Consider the following 7405-nt stretch of genomic DNA (forward strand, 5'->3'; position numbering starts at 1 on the left):
ACAACCACATAAGCCACATTTTACAAACAAACAACAGCCAATGCGTGCGCCAATTGAGACGATCAAAAGGGTTGCGTTAACGCTTTATTAGGAGTGACGGTTTCCGGTGAATTTCTAAAACTAAAACAGCGCCACCTATACGCCTGGAACATGAAGTAGCGTGTTGAGCCGTATTGAGATGGATCCGTGTGGACGCAAATGTTCTTGATACGATGCCAGGGAAAACGGAGAAAAAAAAGATTGTTTTGGTACGTGTGGACTTGGCCTGAATCTATAGAGTGTTTACGTGACACTACGTTTAAAGGTCGTATCAAGGGATTGGGTCTAGAAAGGTACTTCAATAGATCATTATTGGTCCCTTTGGTTCTATTTGTCTTGGTCTAGTTTTATTGCTATATTTTTTGCATTCAATTTTTTAAAATAACCATTTCTTTGTGTGGATGCCTGTGGCTGGATGCGTGTGTGTGTGTGTGTGTGTGTGTGTGTGTGTGTGTGGACCTTTTGTCTATCAATGATTAACCTGATTAAACAGTCTATCTGAGCATCTCCAAAGGTTGCTGTGATCCAGATATCGCTAATAAAAATCCAGAGGGTTCCCTTGGAAACCAGCAAATGGAGGACAGGTGTGCTGGGCCGGTAAACAGACATGGTGCCTCTGAGGGACAGGAACAGCACTGCAGCGACAGCAGGGTGAATAAGGTGATAGCGCCTTATAGAGTAGAGGACATGAACGCTTTAAAAGATGGAAGGACTGTAATGCAGAGTCCTGGCTTTCAAATGCATGAAACTGTATTTAACTTTTCATCTGCAGCAATTTACTCCTTAGCATGAGACCTTATGTATTATTAATGAGTTTTCATAATGAAACATATACACATTTTAAGGAACAATTCATCATTGTTGAATAGATGAATAATGTAACTATTAAACCTGCATGTCTTTTTTCTGTACCCCATTAAAATATGTCTGAACTACAATGTTCCTCAAGAATGAAATGTGGCCATCCACGTACAAACCATGCAGGGATTGTTCTCTTTAAATTGTTTTATTTTGGTCCACCTTTCTCGGACGACAGCCACTTATGTCTTATAATCATATAACTATCACTAGAACTGTAGCTGCCACTCAAGCCCCTAAGGGCTGCCAGTATGGCACAAACAAAACTGCATTGAATTAGCATTGAATTCTGACATTGACACCATTGATCCCCATACTTAGGGCCAATGCACAAATGACGAGGCTGTGCACAGTGGCAGTGTGTATAATACTGTGTGACTGGTCCCCAATAGTGACCAGTACTTCTGTACCATCGCATGTTCTATGAGACCTATGTGGATCCAGAAAGTCGACTCACACCACAAAGAACAGAGCACCCGGCCGTTTGATATGAAAAGACACTGGCCCCCGTCCCCTGATATTGAAGAGGATGAAATGCCCACAAAGGCCACGGCGAAGGTCAGGGCGAGCCCGCTGCTTCTCCACTGAAAACTAAAATCCACTGCTGGGATTTTAGTTGGACGATATTCACTTGCAATACTAAATAGCTATTGAAAAATATTTCAGATTAGCCGTATTCTAAAGAACGGGCATTGGATAATAGTCTTTTTTTCAAACTATTAGATCACTTGCATTGATATCTCTGTATTGATCTGTCGTTAATTCATTGGACAAAGTCAAGATCAAAGTTATCCTTTGAGTGTTCAAGCTCAATAAAATGCAGAATTGGACTCCAGGGCTCATCAGCAAAATAATCCTATTGTGATAATGTTTGACAGAGATTGTGATTGCGATATGCATTTGCAACATTATTAGAGGGAATGATAATTTTTGCATCACGACTTTCATCTTCACTGACAGAACTAATAAATGATGGAGTGACATTTGTTGGGGTCTGTACAAAACATGTTTCCTTCAATCTGGAAAAATAAATCTATTGTGCTGCAGGGCCTCTGCAACACTACACTATTGAATCTATAATGGTGTTATAAATGTACATTGACACATTTTACAACTATCGAACAATTCCAGCTCATGCGATTTGGATATTGCTTTTGGCCATAATGCGATTTTGACAATATTTAAATGAATTGTTCAGCCCAGCTCCACCGTCACTTCACTTGCTTCTAAAGGAGCCATCTTAAAAGGGGCGAGTCTGGAGCTTTGTTTGCAACCTCTCTCTTTAAGGAGATGAAGTGTGGTCGTATTGCCACTCACGGCGGTGGCTACAATACTGAGATCAGCTCTGTTAGCCGTTAGAATTAGCTTTAGCTCTAGAAAAGGGTTATAAGAGGAGGAACATACACTACTCAATGACTGATTCAGTTATTTAGAATAACTGCAACTTTGAAGCATAAAATTAAGCAGTATTTAATAATGAATTCCTCTTTTATGAAGCATTGTTCATATGTGTATACTCATTAGTAAGCAAGCAATTAATCAGTAATGAATGATTATTAAGATAATTTGATTACCCAGATGACCCAGTTTTGATAATAATATGTATTATATATAAGACACATATGAATTGCTTACTAATTAGTATTCATGTAGGAGCATTGATTTATAATGCTCAATTCAGCATGCATTTACTATTTACTACTAGGGTTAGGGTTAGGGTTAGGGAGAGAGAGAGAGAGAGAGAGAGAGAGAGAATCACCAAAGCTTGTGTTACAGCTGAGGATAAAGGAAAACTAGAGACTATAAAGGAAACACCATGGGGAGAACATTTTAAAGACAAATCTCAAATCCGACTTTAGATCAATCTATAAAGTATGATGGCAGACAAGCTCAAATATGGGCAAATGGGGAATGTGTGTGTGTGTGTGTGTGTGTGTGTGTGTGTGTGTGTGTGTGTGTGTGTGTGTGAGTGAAAAAATAAGAAACAAGGCAGGTAGCAGAGCACAACAGGTATGTCTGAGTGTGGCTCTTATTTGAAGGAGAGATCCACGAGCCCACGAGAGGCCGCGGCCCTTCTGGCATCTGTCCAAATGCCAGACCAGTCCAGTCCGTCACTGTCTGTTGGTATCCTGTTATGAAAATCACATCACACACCTTTCACATCAAATTGCACCTTTCGACTCATTGTTCTTGTTATATAAAGGCATGTCATGCAGAGTACCACATTAAAGTAACATTGAACTGTCATTCAATTGATTGGTTGTAGCAGTTTTACAAACAAAATGTCACAAACCAAGCCTAAATGTGTTCAAATGCAAAAAACAAAACTGTTAATCCCTTAAAAGCTTATTATTGCCTTCAGAGTAATTATTAGGTGAGTGCTGCATGCAGTGCTCAACAATTGTTCTTCTTAAGTTTTCTTCTTTCTTTCTTTATTATTCTTGATGAACTTAAAGCTCAGCTCAGAGCTCAACGATGTCTTCACAGACATTTTCAATGCTTGACTGAGTCAGGCTGTTGTTCCGTCGTGCTTCAAAGCCACCACCATCATACCTGTTGCAAAGAAGTCCTGTCCATCCACTTCAATGACTATCGTCCCATTGCATTGCCTAACCCAGTGAACCCCAATTAGCGGCCCGCGGGCCAAATCCGGCCCGCAGGAGCCAAATGTCCGGCCAGCGCTGACCCAGTGGCATTCACATGTAAAAAAATAATAAAAAATAAATAAAAAATAATTAAAAAAAAAAATATATATATATATATATATATTTTTTTTTTGTTTACAGACTGATGTTATTTGCTACACATATTTCAAAAGTTTAAAACTAATGTCACATATTGTGGTATCACATTTTAAAGCTAACTAACAATAACTAACTAAAATCTTCCTGTGTCTCTTAGAGAGGGAGGGAGAGACATATAGAGAGGGGAAGAGAGTGGATGTGAACACACACTGATCTGGATGGATGGCACCAGGCCCAATGCCCTGTTGAAGACACACTGTGCTGATGCTATTTAAGTTTTTATGTTTGGGGCTGCTGCACTGTGTGCGTGTTTGTTTGCTGGACTTTTTGTTTGCTGATGTTCCAGCGGCATTTTAATAAATTAATGGTAGGTTTTGGACAAATTTTGTTTCAAGAGAGCATTATTGTGTGACTCCTAACACAGGGTATTTTCCACTACTACTAATAATTATAGTAATGATAATTAAAGCAAAATGTGCACATAAAAATGGCAAATTAAAAAAATTAAACTATATCTCGGCCCTTGGTGTGGCATGCTTGACCAAATTTGGCCCTCTGGCAAAACTAATTGGGGAACCCTGGCCTAACCCTTTCATGAAGTGCTTTGAAAGGCATGGCTCACATTAAATGCCCCCTGCCACCTTGGACCCCTACCAGTCTGCATACCGATGTAACAGATCCACCGAGGATGCCATCTCTTCTGCTCTTCACCCAGCCCTCACCCGCCTGGACACCAAAACTCATACGTCAGAAATGCTGTTCATAGACTTTAGTTCAGCATTCAACACCATCATCCCTCAGCAGCTGATCGGCAAACTGGACCAGCTGGGGCTCAGCCCTTCAAACTGGACCAGCTGGGGCTCAGCACTTCAAACTGGACCAGCTGGGGCTCAGCCCTTCAAACTGGACCAGCTGGGGCTCAGCACTTCAAACTGGACCAGCTGGGGCTCAGCCCTTCAAACTGGACCAGCTGGGGCTCAGCACTTCAAACTGGACCAGCTGGGGCTCAGCCCTTCAAACTGGACCAGCTGGGGCTCAGCCCTTCAAACTGGACCAGCTGGGGCTCAGCACTTCAAACTGGACCAGCTGGGGCTCAGCCCTTCAAACTGGACCAGCTGGGGCTCAGCACTTCAAACTGGACCAGCTGGGGCTCAGCACTTCAAACTGGACCAGCTGGGGCTCAGCCCTTCCCTGTGCAACTGGCTGCTGGACTTCCACAGCGAGAGGCCTCAGGCAGTGCGGGACGGCAGCAACACATCCAGAACCAGCGCTCTGAGCAGGGGGCCCCCTCGGCCCCCTGCTCAGAGCGCAGCTGACCCACGACTGTGCTCCGTCCTTCAGCGGCGACCACATTGGGAAGTTCGCGGATGACACAACCGTGGTTGGTCTCATCTCCAACAACGATGAGACCCACTACAGGAAGGAGGTCAGCCAGCTGGCCACGTGGTGTAGAGATAACATTCTTCCTGAACGTCGAGAAGACCAAGGAGATTGTTATGGATTTCCGTAGAGTCCCCGCTCCTAAACCCCCGCTGACCATCGTTCCTGTGGTTCACATCAGTGAGGATCTCTCCTGGACCAACCAACACCACATCACTGGCCAACAAGTCCCAGCAGCCCCTCTACTTCCTCCGCAAGCTGAAGAGAGAATGAGCCCCCCCCCCCCATCCATCATGTGCTCCTTCTACAGAGGCACCGTCGAGAGCATCCTGACCGGCTTCATCACTGTGGGTTAGGGTTAGAGTTAGGGATAGGGTTAGGGTTGTGGGATGGGGTATGGGAGCTGCACTGCATCCAACTGGACATCTATGGAACCTGCCTCACCTGCAAAGCAACCAGCGTTGTGGGTGAGCCCATCGACTGGTACCACAGCCTCCAGGCCGGCCCCATCAGACCAGACCTGGAAACAGCTTTTCCACCAGGCTGTCGGGGAGCTCAGCTCTCTCCCTCCCCCCTCTGCCCCCACTAACTCTGAAGCCCCCTCCCATTTGCCCCCAAGAATCCTGGACCATTTACTTTTAAAACTTTATTGAATATATACCGTTTTTCTTTTTACCGTTTTGCCTACCTTTGCACTATTTAGAATTATTTTGCACTATTTAAAATGTTTTTATTGTAATTTGTAAATATTACTTATTTTATTTCATTTTACCAAATTTTATCCTTTTCTATTTATTGCACCCTGGGTCAAAGACTAACACAATTTTGATTCCTCTATTTGTCTTGCACATATTTTGGAATTGACAATAAAGCTGACTTTGAACTTTGAACTTTGTTTGGATTAGCTTGGAATCGCGCGCTTCCTTTCAGATTTTTTAAATATTTAAAACTTTTTAAGATATTCTACTTTTAAAATATTGTCTGACGTATGGGTAACAAGATCTGATTGGCCGATGGATCGGTCGCTGCCTGAAAAGTTGAACATTTCTCAACTTTTTGACGCAGGCAGTGCAGCGGACAGCACGGATTGACCCACAATGCATTTCGAGAGCGCCCCATGCAAAGTCAATGAGATCCGTCGACGGATGCGTACAGTGTGAACGTGGCGAAACACTTCAAATACTTCAGGCTTCGTAACTTGGTAAATTTTTAACCGTTTTTTGTTGTTTTAACCTTCGTTCAACCTTTAACCTTCGTTCAAACATTTAACCAACACTAATCAACACACTTGTATCTTCGATAATATGAAAATAATATGAAAATAATTTCAATATCATTTATACTTTTTTCAGAAACAGTTTAACAGTTTAATTTCATACCGGCTTTGTATATTTTCAGTTGGTCTCAATCAGTAAGTTTACATGCACTGCTTAATCCAATTACAGCCATAGTTCGACTATGCACCTCCGAGTATACATGGCGGTGAGAAAATCGATTCATTGTCCGAAGTCATATCCCGGTACGATAGGTGGCGCTGTGCCCATTTCAACTAGTGGTAATAGAGCCACCGGCTGACCTCTTTACGTCACCAGCAACAACAAACTCAGGCAGCATTCGAGAAAGTTGTTTTCAGTAATAATCAAGGGGTCTTAATCCGACTATGAGAAACCCGATTTGGTCCGATTTTAGGTAGACTACGGTGTATACATGCATCTTAAAACCCCAATCATAGTCGGACTAACCCAATAATTTCGTTTTCTCGAGTGCATGTAAACGCAACACATTCTCACTCTGAGTTCCTCAAAAATTGACGCCAGGGGTTTCGGCGTCAACTGCTGACACAAAGGATGTCCTTGTGCGTCTTCATTCAACCAGGGGGTTGTAATCCCTCCACGGCGATATCTGACGCCCAGGGAAAGCACGCCCGCAAATCTTTTTTTCGTAGGATGATAGGGTCAAGTACCGCCTTTTAGGGTTAGGGTTAGGGTAGTAGTGGTTAGGGTTAGGGTTAGGGTAGTAGTGGTTAGGGTTAGGGTTAGGGTAGTAGTGGTTAGGGTTAGGGTTAGGGTAGTAGTGGTTAGGGTTAGGGTTAGGGTAGTAGTGGTTAGGGTTAGGGTTGGGGTTAGGGTTAGGGTAAGGGTTACGCACTTATCACTGTTGGCCGTGGAGGGATTACATTGTAATGAGTTGAAAACCCCCTGCGTCGAATGAAGACGCACAAGGACACCCTTTGTGTCAGCAGTTAACGCCAAAAGCCCCTGAACAAGCATCGATTTTTGACGAACTAGAGAGAGAGAGAGAGAGATAGAGAGAGAGCACTCTGTTTCCTCCTACGAAAGGAGCAAAAATAACTCTTTGAGGTGAAGGTAGGCACCTTTTAGCAT

The sequence above is a fragment of the Micromesistius poutassou genome, assembly GCF_964030765.1.
Source record: "Micromesistius poutassou genome assembly, chromosome: 19".
NCBI classification, from domain to species: Eukaryota; Metazoa; Chordata; class Actinopteri; order Gadiformes; family Gadidae; genus Micromesistius; species Micromesistius poutassou.